Genomic DNA, 16,062 nt, shown 5'->3' with positions numbered 1-16,062 from the left:
GAACCACAGGCAACTAGCCCTGGGTAGCTACCTCCTCCCTGAGCAGGGAATCTGACAGGCTGCCAGCCCAGGTGGGTGAGGAGCAGGAGTGTTGCAGAGGAGGGCGTGGTGGGATGGGCAAATCTGGGCCCACCATTCTTTCTCCTCAGTGCCACTCCTCAGTGGCATCTTAAGTCTGGTGCTCCCTTTGAAGAAAAGAGAGGGGCACCTGGGTGGCTCAGTTGGCTAAGCATCTGACTTCGGCTCAGGTCATGATCTTGAGGTTCATGAGTTTGAGCCCCACATCAGGCTCTGTGCGGACAGCTCAGAGCCTGGAGCCTGCTTAGGATTCTGTGTCTCCCTCTCTCTCTGCCACTATCCTGCTAGTACTCTCAAAAATAAATAAACATTTTTTTTAAAAAAGATGAGAAACCATCACAGAACTGAGAGGAAAAGACCATCTCAGCCCTGCTCAGGCCCTCACCTGCTCTGTGACCTTGGGCAAGTGATCTTGCAGAGCCTCCATGTTGTAGCCATCAAATGGAGGGGCGGGGTGGGGAGGAAGAATATCAAGTCCACCGACCTCTGTGGTGGCTTTTTATTTTTATTTATCTTTTCTGGTGACTTTTTAAACCTTGGGTTTATAGACCTCCAGGCTCTGTGTGCATTCTTCTTGAGGCCAATCAGCTCTCCTTTGTCACTTTTCTTTTTGATTTTGATAACCTAAAATAATTTCTGCAAGATGACTCTGGCTTACCTGAGGGCCATGTCATACTGAGTACTGGAGGTGTCATGATTTCAGGCAGTGTTTATGTTTGAATCCAGGGGAGACCAAACAACGTCTCAACATGTAAGACAAATGAATGAAGGTGTATTAGTTTCTTATTGCTGCTATGACAAATTACCACAAACTTAGAGGCTTAAAACAACAACTTTATTTTCTTCTAGTTCTCAAGATCAGAAGTGTGAAATGGGTCTTCCAAGCTAAAATCAAGGTGTCAGAAGGGCTACATTTCTTCCGGAGGCTCTAGGGGAGAATTGGTTTCCTGGCCTTTTCAAGCTTCTGGAGGCTGCCCACATTCCTTGGCTTGTGACCCCGTCCTTCATCTTCAAAGCCAGCAATGTAGCATCTTCTAATTTCTCACTCTGACCCTCCAGCCTCCGTCTTTCATTTATAAAGGCCCCTGTGCTTATATCAGGCCCACCCAAATTATCCAGGATAATCTGCCCACCTCAAGATCCTTCACTTAATCATATGGGCAATGTCCCAAAGGCCAGCTAAGGCAACATGTTAACAAATTCCTGGGATTCAGACATGGATCTTTGGCGGTCATTGTTCTGCCTACCACAGAAAGCTTTCCATTGCTCAACCAGTCCAGTTGAAGACCAAATGGACACAAGAATAAAGAATGGTCAGAATGGTAAAGCAGGTCTTTCTCATTCACTGTTTTTCTTCAGTGATCCAAGTGTCATTCTTGTGACTTTTTTTATTTGACTATATCTGAAGTATTTGAAAACTAATTTTAGATATTATCCTGTGCCTAAATACAGCACAAATAATATTGAAAATGAAAGAAAGTAAGCTTTATATACTTCATGGTTTCCTCCCTTTCCTAAAGTCCCCAATGCATTAAGAAGACCTCTTCTTGTGCTAACATAGACCAATGTCGAAAATTCGTGGTTAAGTATGAAAAGCAACCTTCAGAGCAGCGTGTTTGGTATGATCCCCGTTCCACAAAATAACAGATTTGTGTTTGTTTCTACAGAGCAAATACCTACAAGAATATAAACCAAACTATTAACTGTGTTATCCAGGGAAGAAGAGGCAATAGGATTCCAGATTTTCACTTTCTGAGTTACAATTTCAATAAGGTTTGATTGTGTGTGTGTGTGTGTGTGTGTGTGTGTGTGTGTATATATATATATATATATGTATATATATACATATATACATATATATACGTATATATATGTGTATATACATATATATACAACTTCAATAACGTTTGATTGTACATGTATATATATATATATATACACATACATGTGTATATATAGTGTGTATATGTGTGTGTGTGTAAAATATTGTCTGTAATACAATAATATAATATATATGTAATAAACATTATTTTTTATAACCAGGGGAAAATAAGGTAGTACTTGCTTATGTTTAAAGACTAAGGGGCTCTCCTAAAATATAGTTTTTGCTAGAGAATAGCATGAACCAAAACTTCAGGATTCTGCCCAATCAATGAGAACCTTAGGCCTCACCTCTAGGTACTTCCTATTACCTCCTTTCCAATTCCTCATTAGAAATTTGAGATCTGTTCCCTACCATTGCAATCACAGGGAATGTAGGTCAGGTAATTAGTACAGGGTTTGTATACTTTGGAAAACACTCAGTACACTCAGGAAAAATAGGTCAGTTCCCATTCCTCAGGACAGTATCCTAGGGCTTTTGACAGAAGAGGGACCCTAAAGTCACTGAAAGCAGGCCCCTCATTGTACCCTGAGACACAGAGCTAGGTCACCGGGTAGGAAGCAGCAGTGCGGGATTCAAGTGAGCTCTATGGGACTCTGGAAGCCTTGTTCTTGCCACTTCACTGCCCCCTGGTCAAATACTGAACACGGCCCTTCCTGGGATTCCAACTAGGGCTCCAGAGAACTGGCAGGGTCCAGATGTGCAGGAATGGCTCCTTTCATGCCCTGTTTCACCTTAGGCTGGGAGGCTAGTGACCATGGGGAGTAATTGGGTGCATTGGTCACCCAAACAGTTAGCCCAGAAATACACATGTTGCAAATGGGTCAAAGGCTGGTTGGGGGGTGGGTGAGGCTGGAGGGTGGTTGGACTGCTCCTGCTGCAAAGCAGCACCATCTGTGTTAATGCTACTGTCTTGATGATTTCCTAAGTAACCGTTGGCCCCTTAAATGTAGACTTTTACAACAAAGCCATTCTCTTGAGTGAACTGAATATGTTATGGCTCGTAGACTCCAGAATGGTTCTGGCCAGTGAGAATATCAGTGCAGACAAATTGGAGTAGCTTTAGAAAATCACTGGGGGTGTTTACACCACCCACCAAGCACCAGGTGAGTTGGAAAATTCACATGCAGAAAATCCTGAGATTCACCCAGAGAGTCAGGACAGGAGGTCCCAGGATATAGTAGCATTTGCTCCAAGGCTCACCAGTTGGCAGAAATCTATGAAGAATGGTGGCCCAGCTGGTAGCCAGCCTGGAAATGCTGCTTGCTATTTTCTCACCAGACTCTTTGCTAGTGTTGGTGTGGTCACCATACTCTCCTCCTATCAGGACAAGGCATACAGTGGAAGATGCTGAGGACACATAGCATTGGTGAATGGGGCCGAGCTGCTTCTGTGTGACACCTCCAGGGTGTCACTACCTATGAGCAAAGCCTGACTACAGAAAGTCACCAAGCTTTCTCTCAAACGAAGTGAGATCCCAGTGCCACACCATATAGATCCAGCTACTACACTGCTACATTCCCTTGAAAGCTGGAAACATGTGCTTTGTTCTATGGGTGTGGGGTGAACAAGGACTGAAGCATCTACTCCAACTCAGAATTCAGAAGCATCTCCTCCAGAGCCTTCCAGAGTTGTTCTCATCAGTCCCAATTTTCAAGGATTCATCAGTGTGGAAAGCCAACCAGCTAATCTGTGTGCCAGAGGGCTGGTCCTTCTATGCAACCAAGAGCACAGAAAGGTCCTTAGGAAAAGAGCCCCTCATCCTTCCCCCCATTGCTTATAAGCCTGTGTTTGGTAAGTGGAGATCGTCCTACCCCCAGGTCTTCCACCTAGAATTCTACCTAGGATGGCAGGTTTTGGAGTGTAGGGCACATGTGAGACCAGACCTCAGACACCAGGAAGCTCTACCTTCCAATGGAAGCATTCTGTTCCTTCTGGGTTCCTATGTTCAAATGCCTGGGGATTATGAGGAAGCCATTGTGTACTACTAAAGGTTGATTTGTTGAAGGCCAGCTTCTTTCTTTCCTCCTCATTGTGGACAGTATCATAGCCTGGCTATAAGGGAACAAGAGGCCATAGAAGCAGAAATCTCGTAAGCTGGGTCAGAACTCAGAGGCCACCTAGTGAGGAACGCAGCCATACCATCAAGGGCTTTATACACACGATTGCAAAGGAAATGGATGATCTTATGGCACATAAGGCCCCAGAGCTCCAGGAGTCTGCAAAAGAGAGCGACCACTTTTCCACATCAGATTTCAGTTTCAATATCCAGGGTGTTCCAGAAAGCAAGAAAAGGCAGATGGTCCCGAGATGCCCTGACCATCTTGGCAGTCTTCCCTCCTTCCTCCACTCTGAGGAGTGAAATGACTCATCACAACACCTTCCTTCCCTTCCCAAGGCCTGATGATTTCCTGTCTAGGAACTGTGGAAGGAGCTGAAATAAGCCAGGGCCCAGGGTAGGAGCAGAGAAAGGTGGTGAGGAGAAGACAGCACCCAGAGATCCAAGCACAGAAATTAGCTAAGAGAAGAGCTACTTCCTTTGAAACGAGCTACAAGGGACTCAGGGCTCTGGCTACTTGGCTTCTGTCATGCAATTCCCCCGAGGCCTCTGCAAGAACCTCAGGCCCTCCAAAGCCCGGGGTAGAAAATGTCATCCATCCAATCCAGTGTCCTTGGGGAGTGACTTCAAGAGGAGTGGGGGGGAGAGGCAGGAAGGGACCACTTGCCCCACACCAAACACATTCCGGGCCAGGCCCTCTGGGCTCCACCTTGGCTCCCTTGGGCCACTCTTCCTCTTTTCAGGGTTTCTTGGAGCTCTGACAGCCATATCCTCTTGCAGCAAGGCCTATGGGCACATCATTACTGGCCCTAAGTGTTTACATCTAGGCTTCTCCATGCCATGTGGCCTAACACTGAAGCACATGGTGGGGATGAAGGCTGCCCTTCCTGTCTCCCAGTCACACTGCCTGATGCCTGTAACCAAGCCACTGCAGGACACTGATGAAACACTGTGTGGACAGACGGGGGGGGGAGGCCCGCAGGGATGATGGGTTGACCTTACTGGCATCCCTGAAAGAGCAGTCCGCACAAGAATGTGGGAATGATGAGTGTCTCTAAATTCCTCCCTAAATCCTGTCCAGGCATTTAATCTTCAAAGCCTTAGGATCTCCACACCACCCCCTAACTCCTGCCAAAGGACCTTTGTCTCAATTTACCAGGCTCTGCCCATAAGATCCCAGGATCCTTCCTGCTTGTGTCAGCCCCCAAAATTCTGCCCAAGGACTCTACACTAAGCTTTTTTATAATGCAGCTCTGGACTGCCTTCTCTGCTCTGTTGGCGTGGGGAGCACGGAAAACACAGAAATGATAGAAGAGCCCAGCCCCACCCTTGCTAAGCTCTCCACCTGGTAGAGAGATAGGACCTATGTATTCTAGTCCCATAGATTTCATGGTGGCATGTGCTGTAGGAGAGAATCCTCGAAGAGCCAGGGAATCCCAAGGAGTGATCAGTTTGAAGTGAGTAGATCTGGGCCGGCTCAGAAAGGATGAGGAGAGTAGAAAGATGAAGACCAAGGCCTCGGGCTGGGCAGACCAGATGTAAATCTTCCACTTCCTGCTGTGTGACTCTGTGCCTGTTAACATCTCTGAGCCCAATGGGGATAGTAATACTCATCCCACCAGACTATTGAAGGCTATTGAAGACTGTACTTGGTGCTTGCCCCACTGTGGATGCTCAGTACACATTATTTCCAAGCAGGAGGAAACTATCTGAGGCCAAGGGCTATAATAGTTTAGGTTATGGGCTTATTTTACAAATGGAGGAAATCGAGGCCCAAACAAGGGAAGCAACTTACTCAAGGTCATGATACAAGAACAGAATTCTGGGCTCTGAATTCCCACTTTTGTGATTTTTCTACTATACCACCACACTGCCCAGCACATTTTCGTTTGGTAAATTTCTTTTTTGTTAGAAAAAAAATTTTTTATTTTTGACGTATTGTAGTGGGGAAACCATCTTTTAAATTTTATTTAATTTTTAAATAATTAATTTAATTAATTAATTCTTTTAATTCAATTTACTTAAACTAAAAACACAAAAACAACACAGTTTACCCTTTTCTCTAACCCCTTCACCCTATTACAAACCATCAATCTATTTTCTGTACCTGAGCTTATTTTTGCTTTTTAATTTGATTCCACATATAAGTAGAATCATACGGTATTTGTGTGACTTATCTCACTTAGCATGATGCCCTCAAGGTCCATCCAGGTTGTCACAAATGACAGGATTTCCTTCTTTCTCATGGCGGAATAATATTCCATTGTGTGTATACATACCACAGTTTCTTTATCCAGTCATCCCTCATGGGCACTTAGGTTGTTTCCATATCTTGGCCATTATAAATATTGCTGCAACAAACATGGTACAGCTACCTTTTCAAATTAGTGTTTTTGTTTTCTTCACATAAATACCCAGACGTGGAGTTGCTATATTGGTAGATTTTTAACTTTTTGAGGAATCTGCATACTGTTTCAACTTTTTGAGGAATCTCCATACTGTTGTCTATAGTGGCTGCACCAATTTACGTTCCCACCAACAATGCAGAAAGTTTCCCTTTTCTCCACATCCTCATCAGCACTTATTATCTATTGTCTTTTTGATACTTGCCGTTCTGACAGTGTGAGGTGATATCTCATTGTGGTTTTGATTTGCATTTCCCTGATGATTAGCAATGTTGAGCATTTGTATGTCTTCATTGTATGTCTAGTCAGATCTTCTGACCATTTTTTATTTGGATTGGTTTTTTTGCTATTGAGTTGTATTATGAGGTTAGGTTTTTTGGTTTTTTTTTTTTTTTAGTTGTATGAGTTCTTTATATATTTTGGATATTGGCCCCTTATCAGATATATGATTTGCAAATATCTTCTCCCATTCAGTAGGTTGCCTTTTCATTTTATTGACGGCTTCCTTTGTTGTGCAGAAACTTTTTAGTTGATGTAGACCCCCTTGTTTATTTTTGCTTTTGCTCCTTTTGCTTTTTGGTGCCAGATTAAAAAAAAAAAATCATCACTAAAACCTATGTCACAGAGCTTGCTGTCTATGTTTTCTTCTATGAGTTTTATGGTTTCAGGTCTTAAGTTCGAGTCTTCAGTTCACACTGAGTTAATATACCATCTGTGTATCAGAGTTCTGCCCCGGCTCTGTTTTAAGTTGAGGAAAACTTGGGCCCCTGAAGGGCAAGTGACTTGCCCCAGGTCACACAGCCAGGAAGTGGCAAAGTGGGATGGGTATCCTTGCTCCTTCCCCTGCCCCACTGGTCCAACCCCTTAAACATGAATGTGCATGTCCCAGCCTGGGGCTCTGGGCTCAGCTCCTACTGTGTCTGACTGACCTTCCTCTCACCACACTGGATTCTGTACACAGTTGGCTGTCCCCCTGGTTGTTCAAGCACAAAACTGAACCTTACGTGGATTTGGGAATGGACATGTTTTCATTTCCTGGGAAAGCCTAAGCCCCCTAGTTGGGGCTGAATACAATAGAATGTGATTTAAAAGTTTTCTTTTTGTTGCAGGACTCCTCAGTCTTTATTATAATAATGTGGATTAATTTCTAAGAGAAAATGTCATTCATAAAACTTTTTCCAAACTTTAAGTGCTTTTTCCCAACAAACACTTACTGATATCTTCATAAATAAAACAGGTGGGAAATGTAGGTCTTATCTTGTCTATCTATTTGCATCTAAAAATAATCATTCCCTAATCCAAAACTCAATCATGATTAAGAAGATAAAGACTTGGGGTGCCTGGGTGACTCAGTCGGTTGAGTGTCGGACTTCAGCTCAGGTCATGATCTCACGGTCTGTGAGCTAGAGTCCCACGTTGGACTCTGTGCTGACAGCTCAGAGCCTGGAGCCTGCTTTGGATTCTCTGTCTCCCTCTCTCTCTGCCCTTTCCCCACTTATGCTCTGTCTCTCTCTCTTTTTCTCTCTCTCTCTCTCTCTCAAAAATAAACATTAGAAAAAGAAGATAAAGACAGGGGCCTCTTCTTGAAATGAAAAAATAAATCCCAACAAAGGTTCAGTGTGAACATGAGATTACGTGGACTGCCTGTCATTCCTCCAACACCCAGTGTCTGAAAGTTGGTTATCTACCTACTAGCAGGGGAAGCTGGTGGGAGTGTTCCAGATTGTATTTTCCAAAGATGGCTGCACAAATATTCTTGTCCCGCTTTCTCTTCCACAATACAACTTTGCCAAGCTGCCATTAGGAGGCAGAACAGATTTCCCTCCCCTGAAATCTCAGTGGGCTTGGAACTGCTTTGACCAGAGTAGGGCAGGAAGTAACACTTTGATTTTGGGGGCTGAGTCATAAAAACTGATGCAGCTTCTACCTTGGCTCACTGGAATACTTCCAGCCATGTAAGAATTCCATCTGCCCCAAGGCTGCCATGATATCAGGGAGCCCAGGCCACATGGAGAAGCCATATGTAGGTGCTCTGGTCAGCAGTCCTGGTCTTCAAGTCATAGCAACCAAGGCACCAGACATGGGAGTAGAGGAACGTGCAGGTGACTGTGGCCCCCAGCTGAGGTCCCAGATGTCATGGAGCAAAGACAAGCCAGCCCCTTTGTGCCCTCTCTGAATTCCTGACCCAAAGACTCTGCGAACATAATAAAAATGGTTGTTGTTTTAAAGCCACCAAGTTTTGGGATGGCTTGTTATGCAGCAATAGTAACTGGAACAGGGAGTGTGTGATATTTGGGCACAGGTGAGCACATTTCATTGAGGATTCAGCTTGTATCAATATTCTCTTTTATATTGATAAATGATACTGTCTTGTATGCTTTTTGATTGACATTCAATCTTTTGATTGGGGGCTCCTTTATTCTACAATACATATTCAAATACAGCTATTTCCAGGATCAAAGGGACAATGCACAGATGTGGTACCATCTCCACGGGGCTTATACTTTATGTGGACACTTGGTCAAGTGCTGGTTTCACACAGTTGGAAACACTCAACAGGAAGGAGGGACTGGGGGAGGAAAAAGGAAAAAGAAACCCCCTGGTAACCAGGAGATAAATAAAGCTCTGGGTGCTCGAAGCCACAGAGACAGTAAGTCAAATGGCTTGAAGCCGGAAATGGTTTTCCAACCAGCTGTGAATTTGAAAATCCCATATGTGGTACAACATTAAGCTGCTATTTTGGAAATTCTTTCATCTTTTTCAAAAGCATCTCAGGAGCCCTTCCTTCCTCTTGGAAGGCAGCCAGTCCTCTACAGAAATCACTTCATCAGCAGGAGCCGAGGCATTTCACATGCAACTGTACAATTCTAGAAACGAGGCTTAAAAATATTCTCTCCTGGGTGAAGAAAGAAACATCACAGAGCAGTGTTTCTGTAAGCACCAGCTGGGTAGCTTTGGATGCACTTTTTTTCCCCCTTTTCTCCTTTGAAGTGGCAAAATTCTGGCATCTGCGTATAAGCGTAATGCAGCATTATTGATTTTCTTAAAAGAATGATGATTCCACTTCTGAGTTATTGGGAATTTTCCACTATCATCAATGTCCACGGCACCAGGAACATCCTCTTAAATGTTCAATTGAATTTGTAACTATTCATTGAGTATTTGGGCCAGAAACCATCAGGAGCTGAAGAGGGAATAATGAACAAGAGAGTTACCCTCTCTGCCCAGCGGCAAGAAGAGAAGCAAGGAAGGGCGCTCCCTCAGATGGAAGCAGCGCTAAAAGCACCTGCATCAGGATGAGTGGGAACCCATCCTGATAAACACATTTTGGACACAAGGAGAAAGAAGTGATTGAGATAGAGAAATGTTAATGCGAACTGGGTATTAGGAATTATTAACTATGTTTATATGATAGTGGCACTGTATATGGGTGGGTTGTTGTAGTTTTGGATTTTGTTTCAGTCCTTTTCTGTTACAGGCACATAGAGTATTTATGAGTGAAATAATATGCTGTCTGAGATTTGCCTTTTAAATGTCCAGGAACACACACACACACACACACACACACACACACACCCCAGACCAGACAACTTCCCAAGTGTCTTCCACAAACCCTTTAGGAATATATCATTGCAGTGCTATTTAAACTGTTCAGAGAACTGAAGATGAATTCACTCATTTGGTCCCCATTCTCTCATTTAATGACCCTACGGGGCAAAGAGTGTCCTCACTTTACATGTAAGGTCACTAAGTCACAGAGATGTGAAGAATCTAGGAGGTCATGGAGACAAAGTCAAAACCAGACGATGAAATCCTAGTGTGTGCCCCTAACCTAGGGCTACCACATATGGTCCCTGTGGATGGCACCCCCTGGAATTGAGCAGAACACAGCATGACCTCTAGAGTGGGCCTCTCATGTGGGCCTACCCTTATTACTATGCAATTCAGTGTTTCATAAATGAGTAAATGAAAGAATAAATAAATGATAAATGAAGGAATTCTCTTCACTTCTTACTAGTTTCCCCCTCAGCAGATGGGTTCCCTAAATCTTTCCTTGTTCTCAAGAAGGCTGAATGCAGAGGTATCCATGCCAAGGCTGCACTGACTGAATTCCAGCAGCTTCTTTGCTAACTCTGCTTTCCTGCTTGGGAACAAATCAATTGTCAAAATTGCCTTTCGGAAATGAAGTGATGTTGGCCTGGCTCCTTTTGGCTGCCCTGTCTTCCTCCAACTAAGAGGAAGAGCTGTCTGCCCCCTGTCAGAAACCCTGGCCTAAGATGAAGGAAAAAGCCATCAACACGGTGGGGTGCAAAAGAAACCAGAGGCCCATCTGCCCAAAAGTACTTACTTCCTTGGACTACTTCTGTGCTTGAAATTCCTGCCATTGGCATCTCTTGCCTAGATTAAGGCCCAATCAAAATGTGAATCTATAAGCTGAGGGTAAGAGCACACAGATGAACTTTGGTCACATGTTCACAGAAACACCAATTCCTTCATCCACAAACTAGGAAATAGTGGGACCAAGAGGAATGGGACCCAAAGGGGTATCATGAAAGGAGAGACGAATCTCCAGAAGTCCCACGTGTGGAGCTATTTATTGAGAGGAACCTGTCTCTGGTGCGATTCCGGAGGGAAGAAAGGTCTGGGAAGATAAACGAGGCAGCATGTGGACATTGGGAGACCAGCAGCAGATCTGCGGGACCAGGAGCTGTGAGAAGAGAGAAGACTGAGAGAGGGTTGGGATGGATGTGTTGGTTTATTTTGGTGTCCAGCCCTCTCTCCCATGTTCTTTCCTTTGAACCTTTGCGGAATCCCTCCCCATTTCATAAGGTCCCCAGTGAGGCTATCTATCACAGTGTCTTACTCCCATCTCAATGAAATGAGCATGTGATCCAGGCTAACCAGATTCTTCCATGAGATCTATACACAGACTTTGAGAGATAGAAGTCTGCCATCAATGCCTTTTAAAGAATTGTTTTAATTTATATGTTGTTTTCAAAATCCAAACTTACACAAAAATAGCAAGAATAGTACAATGAACCTAGTATGTCCTTCACCAAGATTAACACTTTGCTGTATTTGCTTTACGATTCTCTTTCCTTTTCCCTTCTCTGCATATTCTTTTCTGTTCTATTCTATTCTGTTTTGTTCTATTGTATTGTACTTTCTTCTGTGATATTATAGTACTATTGTGGTTGTTGTAATTGTTGCTGAACCATCTGAGAGAAAGTCACAAACCTCATGATCCTTTATCCCTAAATACTTTACATTTATCTCTTAAGAACAAGAATATTCGTTTATATAACCATAATACAACGATCAAATCCAGGAAATTTAACATCGAATCACTACTATTACCTAATATACAGTAAATTCCTTTATAACAACTTTTTTCCCCATCCAAGACCTAATCCAGGACCTAGGATGGCACATTGCATTTAGTTTTCGTGAATGAAAATGAGACTCTCTAGTGTTGTTTAGTTTGAGGAACTCCTTAGCCTTTCTTTGTTTTTCATGACATTGGCATTTTAAGCAATATGTAGACCAGTTGTTTTTGTAGAATGTTCCTGAATTTGGGTTTGTCTGACTGTTTCCTCACAATTGGATTCACTTTTGGCAGGAGTACCAGCAACTTTCCTGATAGGGAGAGCCTATCAGAGGAATGAAGCCTTATAGAGACGAGATGAACAAAGAGGTAGAGAAAAAGAACCAACCCTGATGACCCCTTTAGTCCAGTGTACCTAAAGTTATTTGCAGCTCTGGACCTTCCAGTTACATAAGGCAATAAATTCCTCTTTTTTTTTTTTCTTTCTTAAATTAATCTGAGTGGGTTTCTGGCTACTCTGACTCACTCGTCTCTTAGCCAATAATCTTGGGCTACGCAGTATCCTCAAAAGGCCTCAGACGGATAGGACCAAATGAAGTCTGACCAGAAGGACACCTCCTAGACATCCCACACAAAACTGACCATCTTCCCTAGTAACAAGTCAGAGGCCATAAGGCAATAACTACTTCCACTTGTTTGCCCCCTGAGAGCCCTTGACCCTGGAGAAAGCCCATAACCTGCTATGGTCTAAGACCTAATGATACAGAAAGGAATCTGGCTTATCTTTAGTGCAGGGATATACGTGGTCTTTCTCTTCTCTCTGCCTCTTCTCCTTTTCCAGGACCTCCCCATGGGGTCCTCAGTTGTCCTCTCCTTTGTCCTTCAACTTGTAGTCACCAGATGTCCTATCTTCATTGACCATTTATGCCTCATTACTATCTCATTATATGGCACAGGCTGTTGGGCAGTGGTGTGGCGGAGGTCCAGCTGAGGTATGCAGGGGGAACTTGAGACAAGGAGAATCACTAGGAGACCCCCGGCCCCCAGAAACAGAGGCTCACGTTTTGGAAGCTAAAGAGGGGAGAGGCATCCAGAACTAAGAAGGTGGGTGGATCGGAGAAGCACAAATGAAGACAGAAATGGCAGAGCTCCCGGATGAAGCACAGAGAATAAATGCAGAGACAGGGAGACCAAAATTTCCCCTTGTCCGGGGTTGAGGACACACACAGCTGCTCCCCATCTGCATTAAGCCTCACACTGACACCCTGAGTTGGTTAGGAAATGGCTTGGCAAGGTCCCTCCTGGCTTTTTGGAAATCCCCTCTGAGGAACTGTTCATTTCCCCTCCCTGCTCTTCCTTCCCTTTCTCCACTCCTCCCCCTCTTTCCCTCCTCCTCTTCTGGCTCTTGTGGCATAAACATGACCTGGCTTGACCATAACAAACATGACCATAAAACTTTCTGGCTTCTAGGGGAAAAGCTCCTCCCAGCTATGCCCCCCATTCTTGGAGGACAGACATCCTCACTCACTGGACCCAGAAGATCGGGAAGATGCCAGAATACCTCTGCCTACTACTCCCACCGGCCTGACTCCAGCTGCCTCATCCCCAAAAACCTGCCCAAAGGAGAAGATCCAATGACACAGGAAGACTCCTTTTTTCTCAAAACTCTCCAAGCTGCTGCCACCCAGCTTGTGGGGAGAGGGTACTAGTGGCATTTAGGGGCAGGAAGGACCTCAGCTCACTAGAAAGGCTGGCTTCTATTGCCAAGGGACCACGTGTGCTCAGAGGTCTGTGGTCAGGTACGGCTAGCACACCCTGATGTCAGTCTTGGTGTGTGTCCTCAAGGGGGCAGGGCTGCCTCTTCTTAAGTGTATGTGTGCACACACAAGCACACGTGTACGTGCGCACACATACACTTAGGCACAACAACCCACCCAACGTTAGGAAAAGGTCATTCTAACCCCTTGTTGGTAGAAATGGACTCTTGCAGCTCTAGATGGGAATTTGAAAGCCCAGACCAGCAGAAAACCAGCTTCAACTGCTTCACGGAGCCATAGTCGACTCAACTAATAAATCCTGGTGCCAGGAAAGTCCTGCTGACCTACGCAGGCTGAGCCTCCTAAGCCCCCCTCTCCTTTGTGCAGCCATCCTCCCAAGAAAACCATTTCCTACTGCACACAGCACTCTGCACACTGGAGGCGCCCCACAGGCACTGGGCAAGGGGATGTGGATTTCCCAGAGAAGCCTTTAAACCACCAGTATCTTGGCTGCAAGGCTGCAGCCTCTCCCATTTGTAGTTTATCCAGGGCCATTCAGTTAAGCAGGGATCCCTGGAACGGCCCATACCTGCAATGCAGGTCATGTTTATGCCACAAGTTTCAAGTCAGGTGCATATCCTCGAGGGTTCTTTCCCAAGTGCGGGGGATGTGACCACTGTCTGGAATTTGTACCATTAGTACTGCTGTCACTGGAGACTTCCTCCCCCATAAGGACACATGTGCACTCACACTCACGTAGACACTTAGACACATGTGGATATACACACACATTAACGTATTCCCGCGCACACACGATCACAACTCTCTTTTTTGCTTTATTCAAGATTTTATAATTACAAGATTTTTATACTTACAGTAGGCAAGGTATTGCAAAGATAATACTTTAATAATCTCAATGCTTCTATGTTATCAGTGTTAGCAGTTTGGGATATGTGCTCCTGTATCTTTCTTGGAACTGACACAAACACGTAAACACATTCATCAGGGATTTCTAGGTCTGAAAACAGGATCATTATTAAACTTCTTTTTCAGCAACTTACATCGTTATCACTGTATTTTAGGTATTCCAACTCAGTATGGATCTAACTCTTTATAATAGCTGCGCGCGCACACAATCTGCACCTACTTATGTTCGCATAGACATGTGTGTATAATTACGCACACCCACACACATCCATCCCCAAGACTATTCGTGCTGGCGCTGCCCCCAGTCTGCCAAACACGAGGTCACTGCTGCGTGGTTTCACCCTCACAACCACTTTCGAGACCTCACCGGTTTGACGCTAGAAGGTGGTTAAAGGCGCACCACTTGGCCAGCCTGAGCTTCTGAACAGCTGCTCATGCACCTCCCCAGTCCCTGCCAGGACCTTCTAGAGGTAAAAACTTCAGCCTGGGAACATGGACCATGCTCAGGGCCAGGCAAACACATTCGGAGGCTGCCATGGTGACGGGAGGGAAGAGAGCAAACTGGCAGGCCCAGCAAGAAGCTATGGGGTGTCCCGGAGCAGCAAAAGATCCCCTTTGGCTAGGAATCAGAAACTGGGTTCTAGCCCCAGCCCTGACATTAACTCACTGTGTGACCTCAGGCAAGCCTTTACCCTCTCTGGGCTTCTGTTTCCTCTTCCACGAAATGAGGTGTTAGCACTGATGTTCCTAAGGCCCTTCCGGCACAAGTACTGGGTTTGGCCGGTGAGCCTTGCTTCTTCCTCTGTGCTGGCAGCTCCCTCTTACATCTTCCTCCCCTTGGACTCTGCTTCCCGCACCCTCAGGGCTAAGGACTCCCGGGAGGGAGCTGGGGAGGCCAGGGCAGAGGCTGTGCCTGCTGAGAGAGCCCGGCAGAGAGGCTGTCCTGGACGCCAGAAGAGACGGGAATGGCCTAGGCCTGGGCAAAGCCTCACCACCTCCTCCTCAGGCCGGAGAAGGTCTTGCTGTGCTTTGAAACCACGTTGCACCGTGATTACACCTGGTGACACCAAGCACTTTCTTCTCAATTTGCCCAAAGAACAAGGTAATATTTCAGCAAGCGCTGAGCACTTTCTACCTTGCTGAGCAAGTTCTCGTGTGATCTTCCCTGGTGAACTGTGGGCTCCTTAAGTGCACCGTCTACTGCTTGCCCATTGCTATATCCCCAGGGTCTAGATAATTCCTGAGATATATTAAGTGTAGAGTAAATATTTCTACGTCTAGTTGATTCTGATTACAAATGTAATCACTTACATTGCTAAAAAAAAAAAAAAAAAAAAATCCCAGCAACATGTAAATGATTAAACTTAGTAAGTGAAAACTTTTCCAAACTTCTGTTCCAGCTTTCTTCCCACCAATACCCATTATTAACAGCTTGGCAACGAACATTCTTTCATGCTAGGGCCAGATAATTCTTTGTCTTAGATGATTAGCAGCCTATCTGTCCTCTACCCAGAAGATCAGTAACATCTCCTCAGTTGAGATGACCAAAAATATCTCCAGACATTGCCACATACCCCCAGGGGGTCAAATCACCCTGGATGAGAACTACCATTCTGTACAGATACAGA

This window comes from Lynx canadensis, chromosome D2 (genome assembly GCF_007474595.2).
Source record: "Lynx canadensis isolate LIC74 chromosome D2, mLynCan4.pri.v2, whole genome shotgun sequence".
In the NCBI taxonomy this organism is placed as follows: Eukaryota; Metazoa; Chordata; class Mammalia; order Carnivora; family Felidae; genus Lynx; species Lynx canadensis.
This window is presented reverse-complemented; position numbering follows the sequence as displayed.